The 10,234-nt window shown below is 45.8% G+C and overlaps 1 protein-coding gene across 2 annotated transcripts in view; it reads left to right on the top strand.

Annotated features, from left to right (window-relative positions):
* Positions 1–1,184: 1,184 nt before the first annotated feature.
* WDTC1 (WD and tetratricopeptide repeats 1) overlaps positions 1,185–10,234 on the top strand; it is a 65,408-nt gene continuing 56,358 nt past the window's right edge. Inside the window, exon 1 of one of the 2 annotated variants that reach the window (XM_032390390.1) lies at positions 1,185–1,537. The gene's annotated coding sequence lies outside the window, so the exon portion shown is untranslated. The remainder of the gene's footprint in view (positions 1,538–10,234) is intronic. The other variant, XM_032390397.1, reaches the window with a different exon arrangement.

Here is a 10,234-nt window from a genome sequence, read left to right as displayed (position 1 = left end):
CTCACGGGAGGGACAGGCAGTGTCCAAAAGCTCAGACTCTGTAGTAGTAATGCAGATCTAGGTTTGAATCCCAGTTTGGTTCCTTGTCAGCTATGTGACCCGGGGCAAGTTGCTTTTAATCTCTTTGTGCCTCAGCTTTCTTTTCCGTGAAACACAGATAGTAAGAGTATCTAAGAAATTGTACTCAATACAGTGGTGACATAGTAAATAATAAAAGCGAATTATTATCATCTGACAAATGACACCCACCCTATGGGTGAGTGACAAGTTTCCATTCTCAGAAGATGATGACAATTTCTTTTTCGGACCTGAGGCGCCCCATGGGTGGGGCCTGGTCTCTGCCTTCCCAAGTTAGGCATGATGCCTCCCTTGTCACCTTGGGAACTTCCTTAGAGAGGACGGTGTCTCCTCAGTCAGACTTGGCACTCCACTAGGCTGGAACTGCAGCTTCCTTAGAAGGGGGGATCAGTGGTGTCAGTCTCCACCAATTAATCTCAGAAGGACCTCGTGTCTCTCTCTCTCTTTCGGTCAGCCTGAGGGTTTCCATAGTGTGTGATTGGCTCCCCTCCAAGCCATTCGGTTGTAGGACTGATTACCTTTTATCCTCTTCAGGCCCAGGAGCAAGAGTGAGGAATGTGCCACTCAGCAACAACCCCAGGGCAGGAAAGAGTAAGACGAAGCTCGGCCCTAGGGGATGGGAAGGGGGCATTGGGGCCCCAGCCTAAGTCTCCCAATTCAGGGGATCTGAGGAAGTCTTGGTGAGGCTCTTAGGAGACTTGTGTCGGGCTCTGAGGGGCAATGGGTGAGTGTTAGGGGTGCCCCAGAAGCAACGTGAGGGAGCATTTTCCTTGGATGTGGGGTGGGAGGTGCGTCAGGGTAACTAATGGCAACTGGGCGGGGTGAGCCCGCTGGGCAGGAGCTCTTCCACGGGGAAAAACTACGATTCCCAGGATGCCCCGGGGCTTAGCCCGGCTTTCCCGCCTGCCCACTGGCTGCGGGTCCGACGAGCGCAGGAGCGGATTGGTTGCGGCGGTGCGGGGCTCCCCCACTAGCAGGTTAGTAGGCACCGCCGGCAGCAGACGTTGACCGGGCGCGCGGGGCGGGGGAGGGGCCCGGCTAGCCATTCTGGAAACCGCCGGACGCTCTCTCCGTAGCGTAGCCGCCGGCTGTGAGGCGCGGGGCGGGGGCGGAGACTGCGTGGCGCAGGCGCGGTGCTGGGCTTCTCCTGGGTCCCCAGACAGCTGGAGGAGATAAACAGAGGAGGAGGAGGGAGGGGAGTGCGTGTGTGAGAGCGCGCGAGGGAGTGTGAGTGTGTGTGAGCGCGGGTGTGAGGCGGTGCGCAGGGGCGGGCGGAGGCGCTGTCCGGCCCCGGCCAGGCGCCGGGCGGGGAGCATGGGAAGGGGCTAGAGCTGCCCGGGCCCCCCAGCCCCCTCCCCGGGATCCGCGCCCCCCCCTCCCGGGAGAGGGGCCGGGCCCCCCGGACGGACATGGGCTCCTGAAGTTGCGCCGCCGCTGGTCCTGGGAAGAGGCCTGACAGGTACTGGTAGCCACCGCCCCCTGCCCTCGCCGGGCGCCGAAGCGAGAACCGGTTCCCGCAGTCCCGGCACACGGGCCGCCCGCTCTGGGCCAGCCGCAGCCCTGCCGGCCCGGGGGGCCTGAGGCCGCCAGCCTCGGGGCTCCGAGGTGTCCCGAGAGGGGGCAGGCCTCGCTGGGGCGAAGGGCAGAGTGGGCCGGGGGCGGGGTGGGGATGGAGGGCTGGCCGGGACCTGGGTGGTGGGGGAGGCTCTGGGAGTCCAGGGAGGCTTTGCCGAGGGAGAGGTGGAAGTCGTCCCATCACGGGACTTTTTTGCGGAGTTTTTGTTTGACATCTGATCTGGCGCCGGTCTCAGGAAGAAGGGGGCAGGTGGAAATGCCGGGAGGGCTACGTTGACCTGACCTGCTCTCTTAGTTTCCTGCTCTCCTGCTCTCGCTCTGTCTCGCTCGCTCTCGCTCTCGCGCTCTCTCTCTCGCTCGCTCTCCCGCTCTCTTTCTCTGTGAGAGAGAGAGAGTGTGTGTGTGTGCGTGTGTGTGTGTCCGTCCCTCCGTGGCCAGGCTTCTTGCAGCCGCAGATGCCTTCAGTGGCCCATCCTGGCACCAAGCTCAACTCTGCTAAGGTGTTTCCACCATGCGACTGTAACGCCCTTACAGAGGGCCTTTACTTGGGAACGGGCTATTCAGGACCCACTTCAACGGGAAATAGGAAGTGTCGAATAGAAGAGAGACTGTGAACCAGCAGGATCCAATTCTTGTCACTGAAAGCTGCAGTGGGACGCCCCCTTGCCAGCCAGATTGAATTTGCTTAGTGACCTCTGACTCTCCTCTGTAGGTGTACCACCAGGGTCTCTAGAAAAGAGGTATCAGGACTTAATGACTAAAGTCTAACTGCCTAATTTGACTATTTTCCTCAAAGTCCTTTTCTTCTGTGACTTTAAAAAAAAACTTCCTGAGGTAGTGGTAGAGCAACTTTAAAGTTTTCCTCTTAAGTTTGAGTTTAGAAACCTGATAGGGTGTCTATAACTTCCCCATTCTTCCCAAGGATGGGGTAGATGATCAGGGTAAAGTGGCAGTTAAGCGTTCCCTTTTAACAAAGCCTTAAACAGTTTTGAGAAGAAACTATTCAGACACCACCAGACTCAAAGACACTATGAAATCTCTGCCTAGGGCACAGGTATGCCTAGTGGTCTGAACGAAGCTTTTCTGTACCTTCCAGTCCCTCCTGAGTGGCTAGTGTCTTCACTAAATGAAGGAACCACTTAAGGCTATTTCTGGATGGAATTGAAACTTGTCTGCTGAGTATAATAACTGGATCCTCTAGCACAGACCAGGGAGTAACTAGAAAGGCTCGTTTGGGCTGACTCTTGAGACTTAACAATGGATCTTCATTGCAGGTTGTTGTGTTTCATTGGCAGATGGAAAAACCTTTTCTGCCATAGTTTGTGTTCCTGCTGCTTTAATACTGGGGTATTTTGACCTATTTGGGGGCACTTATGTTCAAGCCACCTGTCAATTTGTAGAAGCAGTGCTTTGGGTCAACTCTGAAGAATAATAGAACAACAATTCATATTTCTACCTGAGACTCCTTCCCTTGCAGTTAATGAAAGAGAATACGTGTAATGATTATGGTGATGGTATTAACATTGGCGATTTGCCACTTAGGGATTTTAGAGTTGTCATGCAGCTGACAAATTTTCTAGCTGGAAGGAACTCAGTAGTGACTCATGGGACATCATATTAGGGTTTTTTCACATACCTAGACTTCAGGACCTGGAAGGATACAACTGAAAATCTTAAAGCCCTCTGCTAAGTATCTTTGGACTTTGAGGGGCCAACTGCTGCAAAGACCCAGAACTATGACTTCAATAATTTTTAAATTATTTTCTAAATATTTTCTTCTCTCCTTTTTGAATTAGGGAATGTGGCCCACATGTGCAGTCCTGGGTCTCAAAGAAGGAATCATAAACAACATGTAATATGGTGATACTTACCTTTCTTTTGGGTCACTGATTGAATGATCCTGATTCCTTTCTTCTTTCATCCTTACCTTTCTGGATTCCACTTCATCTTTGGGCTGCCATTGCAGAGAGACTCACATAACTCCTTGGCTTCAAAAGCACAACCCTTGGCAAGTTCCATCAGAAACTAACTTTGGCTAACTTTGAGAGATATTTACTAATTAGAATACATTCTAAAAAGTGACTGACATTTATTGAGGGCCTGGTATCTATTGGGCTGTGTACTAGCTAGTATTTTACTTTATCTAATTTAGCACTCATAACTGCTCTGTGAGGCAAAAATCATTTTCCCTATTATACATATGAAGATACGAGTACAGAGAGGTTAAATAACTTGCTTAAGGTCACACTGCAAATATGGGAAAGGTTTAGAATTCCAACCAGGGCCTGTCTCCTTTGGGGCTGTGATACATGAAGAGTTGAAAGGACCAAAGCTAAGAGCCTGGGGGAACACGATACCTGCCTTCAAGTACTTGAAGAACTGTCGTGTAGAAAGGGAACTGGACTTTCTCTCTGTGATTCTGGAAAGCAGCACTAGGATCAAGGGATGGAAATTCCAAGACGGGAGACGTTGGCTTGGTAGGAGAGAATTTGGCTTTCTTTCTTTTTTTTTTGTTTTTGTTTTTGAGAATTTGGCTTTCTAAAAGCAAAATGGGCCACCTTGTGAGGGAATGAGTGTATTCAAGCAGAGGCTTTGCCACTTCTTATCAAGGATTTGGTAGAGGAGTTCATACTTAATGTAGGTAATTGGACTAAGTAGTCTTTCAGTATTTTAAACCCTATTATTATATGGAAATGATGTCAAACTCCTGTCGTATTGATCTATGAAAAAACTAACCCATATTGCATATTTGCTGTGTGCCAGGCACTTGTTAGACACTTTTCCTACAATATTTCATTTAATCCTTAGATCCCTATGAGGTAGGAATTATCATTATCCCCACTTTATGTATGTACTTATTTATTTGTCAGAGAGAGAGCACAAGCAGGGGGGGCAGTAGGCAGAGGGAGAAGCAGGCTCCCCACTGAGCAAGGAGCCCAATGTGGGACTTGATTCCAGGACCCTGGGATCATGACCTGAGCCAAAGGCAGACACTTAGCCAGCTGAGCCACCCAGGCATCCCTCATTATCCCCACTTTACAAATGAGGAAACTGAGGCTCCAGAAAGTTAAAAAAAAAACAAACAAAAAACAACTAACCTGTAGTTTACACAGCTAGTAGTAGGACTGATATTTGAACCTTTGTCTGTACCTTCTTAGCTGTGTAACGTAGGGTAAATTATGTGTCCTCTCTAAACTATATTTCCTCATGTGTGAAATGACGTTTTTGATAGTACCTTCCTTACAGTGGGTTTATGAGTACTACATGATGTAATATACACTTCTCACTAGACCTCACTGATTGCCCTTGAGAGCCCAGGTTTGGGGTAAAGGGGTACTGCTTTGTTTCTTTAGGGTGAATTCAGGCCTGACACACCCTGATAATTCTGGGGTTCATTCTTTGTACTATTTGTAATAGCTGCCGACTCCTTGAAGGGCTTTGTGGCATTAGTGACTAATACCTTACAAACTTGAGGCCTGAATAAGAGGAGGGTTCAGCCAATAGGTTGGAGTATAGGAGGCAGTGTCAGAGGCCTTGTGGAAAAAAAGTCCTCACCCTATTATAGAGTCAGATTCAGGGATCATTGTTTGCATTTTTATATTTAATGTCTTATTTTAGAATGAACAAGGTCACAATTGCTAGAGCTGTGATAGAGCTGGATGCCAAGAATAATAACCCTTAATCCTCCCTGTAGCCATCTGGGGAGGTATTAACCCCATTTTCTTGGAGAGTTGGGCAGAGCAGGATCAGACGTTACCCAGGTAGCTATTCAGGGGCTCTTGGGACGGTGGCAAAATTTTATCCTTGTTCATAACCCCCAGATTTTATTTTCAGAAAGCACAAAACTGCCTCTCCATGTACCTTTAGAGAGCCTTTCTTAGAATGAGAGTCAGGCATTTCTGGTCTTGGAGTTTCATCAGTTGAGACCTGAGTATTTGGGTGCCGGTAGCTTACCTGGTTCCTTCTTGAGTCAGACATCTGGATGTAACACAGCTGCAATTGAATTGGAAAGGAAGCATTTCCACACTGATTGACTTAGTTTTCCTTAACCTCTCTGCTAGGAGGAAAGTTGGAGGGGAGGGTGAAACTTCAAAGGCTTCCCTATGAGACATACTTTGAATTGTGGCAGAATTTGGAAAGCTGCAAGTTAAAGGCAAAATCCAAGACTGCAGATGCTCATAAATACAGTGAGAGAGGACAGCATTATCAAAGTATGCTCCTTTTCCTCTTTCTGTTCCCTTTCACTACCTTTAGGTAATTGTGGCCCTAGGAGAAAGCAGATAAATTAGCTGTAATCACTGAAAAGCAGCGTTCTGAAAACATCAAGAAAAATTTTTCACAAAGCATGAATGGCAATACAGAACCCATTCATGTAGAGAAGCCATTGAGGTGAGTTTTCATCCAGGTTTTCCCACAAAGTGAAGCATTTCTTAGGATAGACTTCCACAGAGAAAGCTTTAGTCAACCCCCTATGGAATCATTTGAGCCAGGAGCCTCGAAGATGGCAAAGAACTTTTCCAAAGATGTTTTGTTGATGGGCCTATCCTACCAACCAAACCTTTCCCAGATGCTGTCCTTGTGCCAGCTTAGTCCATGACCCCAAAATACGCTCAGGAAATTTATGTTTGAGACTGGCAGAGTCAAGGTGATTTTGATTCCTTAGCTTAATTTTAAGGAATGCTAAGAGCTTCTTTTAGGTAAGACTGCTTGCACATGATCTGATTAAAGATAGTAACAGTTTTTTAGTGGCTAGTGACCTGGGTCTTAGAATTAAACTATCTAGTTTGACTCTCCATTTAATAACTGTAACTTGAGGCAAATTAACTTCTCTGCACCTCAGATCCTTCATCTGTAAAGTGAGGATAATAATAGTACCTGCCTCATAGGTTTATAAGGAATCTGTCAGGTAACACTTAGGAAATGCTTTGAATGTTCACCAAGTATTTTTTACCAGGCTTGGTATCAGGCATTTTACATGTGTGGCTCTTCACTCTGTGAAAGTAGGCATTATCGTCCTTGTTTTGCAGATTAGGAAGCTGAGGTTTAGAAATGCAGTCACACAGAAAATAGGTGGCAGAACTGGGATTTGAACCTTAGGTCTGTCAGACTCCAGCGCCCAACTCTATTTTACTATGCTACTTCCAATGACCTTTATGCTTTGGAAGTTTTCTCTTCTATAGGATTGCTCCAGTAGGTAAACCACTGCAAATAGAGTGAAAGGAAACTTGCATACATCTTTTGCGTAATTCAGAATGTTGAAAGAGGGCCAGTGGTCACTCCTGCTGGGGAGAGGCATAATGTTCAGAGGAAAAAGAATACAGATGATTGGGGTTCCATCTCCACTCTACTTCTCCTAGCGGTGTGTCCTTAGAATCATGGGATAGCAGCATTGGAAGAGGTTTTGTAACTCATCTCAAAGTCTACCTCTCATTTTACAGCTGGGGAAATAGTCTGAGAGAGTGAAATGCCTCATATAGGGTCTTTCAGCTAGTTAGAGGCAGAGGCTCGCCTGGAGCACAAGACCCTAGATCCTGGACCAGTCCTTATTCCTCAGTACCACATAGCACTGTGCTTCAGTTCTCCCTTGTTAAAAGGGATGATAATTTCTAGCTTCCTCACAGGATTGTTGTAAAGTTCGAGTTAAAGGTGTGAATGAAAGCACTCTGATAGGTATAAAGCACTGTATGTATGCAAGATAGTCATGCTGTCATTCATTCAGCACGTACTTCTTGGCACCTGCTAAGCCTGTATTGGAGACCTAGGAGGGTCAGTAGATGAATCAGATGAAGAGCTGGCCCTCAGAATGCTTTTAGTCTTTTAAAGAAAAGAGAAGCCACAAAAATAATTATAGTTCAAGGCAGGAGACAGACGAAGGAAAGGGTGAGAACTAAATTTTCCTAAGTTCTGATTTTGAGGCAGAGGAAAGAAGAAAAGGGTTTGGGGACTTTTCTTCTTTAAAATTGAGATATAATTCATATGCCATAACGTTTACCCTTTTAATGCATACAATTCTGCCTTTTTTAATATATCTAGAAAGTTGTGCAACCATCACCACTATCTAATTCCAGAATATTTTCATCATGCCCCAAAGAAACCCATACCCTTTAGCTATCACCACCACCCCAATCACTCCCATCTTCTTCCTCAATTCCAAGCAACCATTAGTCTGCTTTCTGTCTCTGTAGCTTTTGCTGTTCTTGACGTTTCATATAAATGGATTCATATAATATGTGGCCTTTTGTGACTTCTTTCAAATAACAATGTTTTCAAGTTTCATCCCTGTTGTAGCATGAATCAGTGCTTCATTCCTTTTTATAGCTGGTTAATATTCCATTATATGGATATATCACATTTTACTTACCCATTTATGGACATTTATCCATCGGTGGACATTTGGGTTGTTTCTACTTGGGGCTATGAACATTCATTTATGAGTTTTTATGTAGACTTACGTTTTTCATTTTTCTTGGGTTATACCTAGGAGTGAAATTTCGTATGGCAACTCTGTGTTTAACCTTTTGAGAAGAGACCTTTCTTTCTTTCTTTCTTTCAAGGGGGAGAGAGGGGCAGGGAGGGACAGAGGGAGAGGTAGAGAGAATCTTAAGCAGGCTCCATGCTCAGCATGGAACCCCACGTGGGGCTTGATCTCACGACCCTGAGATCATGACCTGAGCCAAAGTCGAGTCAGACACTTAATTGACTCAGCCACCCAGGCATCCCGCTGAGAGGAGGCTTTTCTTAAACAGTTTTTTCTTGTTGCAAATAATATTGTCACTCACATTGATTAAGTATTTACAGTGTGCCAGTTATCGCATATAATCTGCACAACAATTCTGAGGTAGGTGCTATTACTATCTTCATAAAAAATAGCCAGTATTTCTTGAGCACTTACCACATGCCAGGTATTTGCTAAGTGTTTTTATAATGCATTGTCTCATTAATGTTCCCAATAACCCTATGGGGTAGAAATTATTACATATACCTACATGGCAGGTAAAAAACAAAAAACCTAGGAACTTAAAGGTAAATAATTTTACCCAAGATCACACAACCTAGTGTATAGTAGAGCCAGATTCAGACTCAGGTTTCTTTCAGTTCAAAGCAGGTTCCTAATGGCTATTTCTATATTATTATAAAAACAATAAATGTTCACAATAGAATACGTGGAAAGTACAGAGGAACAGGAAAAAATATATATATATCACCTGTTATCTTACCAGAGAGAAGACCACTGACACATTTTTGATGCATATCCTTTTTTTTTTTTTAAGATTTTATTTATTTGAGAGAGAAAGTACAAGCAGGGGGAGGGGCAGAGGGAGAGGGAGAAGCAGGCTCCCTGCATGCAGGTGGGGCTCAATCCCAGGACCCTGGCTGGGATCATGACCTGAGCGGAAGTCAGAAGCTTAACTGACTGAGCCACCCAGGCGCCCTGATGCATATCCTTTCTTTCTTTCTTTGTTTATTTTTTTTAAAAGATTTTATTTATTTGAGAGAGCGAGCACACAAGCGGGGTGGGGGGGGGGGCAGAGGCAGAGGGAGAAGCAGGCTCCCCGCTGAGCAAGGAGCCCGATGCGGGACTCGATCCCAGGACCCTGGCATCAGGACCTGAGCAGAGGCAGACGCTTAACCGACTGAGCCACCCAGGCGTCCCCTTTCTTTGTTTAAAGATTATATTTATTTGTCAGAGCACCAGCAGGGGGAATGGCAGACAGAGGGAGAAGCAGGCTCCCTGCTGAGCAGAGTCCGATGTGGGACTCGATCCCAGGACCCTGGGATCATGACCTGAGTGGAAGGCAGCGGCTTAACTGAGCCAGCCAAGCGACCCCCGATTCATATCCTTCTTGTTATAACATTGTAGATATGTACACTTTTTGGTTTGTCTCTTTTTCCCCCCAAGGCTAAGATGGCCATAGATATGTCTTAAACCTGATTTTTTTAACTATATATGATTAATGGTTTTCTATTTCATTAATCAGTCTTCCATGTTTTGAATGACTGTAATAGGAAAGAAAGATTTTTATTTTTTTATTTTTAATTTTTTTAAATTTTATTTATTTATTTGACAGAGAGAGACACAGCGAGAAAGGGAACACAAGCAGAGGGAGAGGCAGAGGGAAAAGCAGGCTTCCCACTGAGCAGGAGCCCAATGCGGGGCTCGATCCCAGGACCCCAGGACCATGACCCAAGCTGAAGGCAGATGCTTAACAACTGAGCCACCCAGGCGCCCCGAATTTTTAAAAGGACTTTATTAGAGGGGCACCTAAGTGGCACAGTTGGTTAAGCATCTGAGTCTTGGTTTTGGCTCAAGTCATGACCTCAGGGTCATGAGATCAAGCCCTGCATCAGGCTCCACACTCAGTGCAGAGTCTGCTTGAGATTCTCTCTTCTTCTGCCCCTCCTGTTCGTGCACTCTCTCTCTCTCTCTAAAATAAATAAATAAATCTTTTTTTTTTTTTTAAGGAGTTTATTAGAGAGAATTCCAAATACATACGAAGTAAACAGAATATTGAACCCCCATATATCTGTCATCCTATTTCAGTAACTCAACATTCTGCCATTCTTATTTTATCTATCTATA

The sequence above is a fragment of the Phoca vitulina genome, unplaced genomic scaffold (assembly GCF_004348235.1).
Source record: "Phoca vitulina isolate PV1807 unplaced genomic scaffold, GSC_HSeal_1.0 scaffold2, whole genome shotgun sequence".
Classification (NCBI taxonomy): domain Eukaryota; kingdom Metazoa; phylum Chordata; class Mammalia; order Carnivora; family Phocidae; genus Phoca; species Phoca vitulina.
This window is presented reverse-complemented; position numbering and strand designations above follow the sequence as displayed.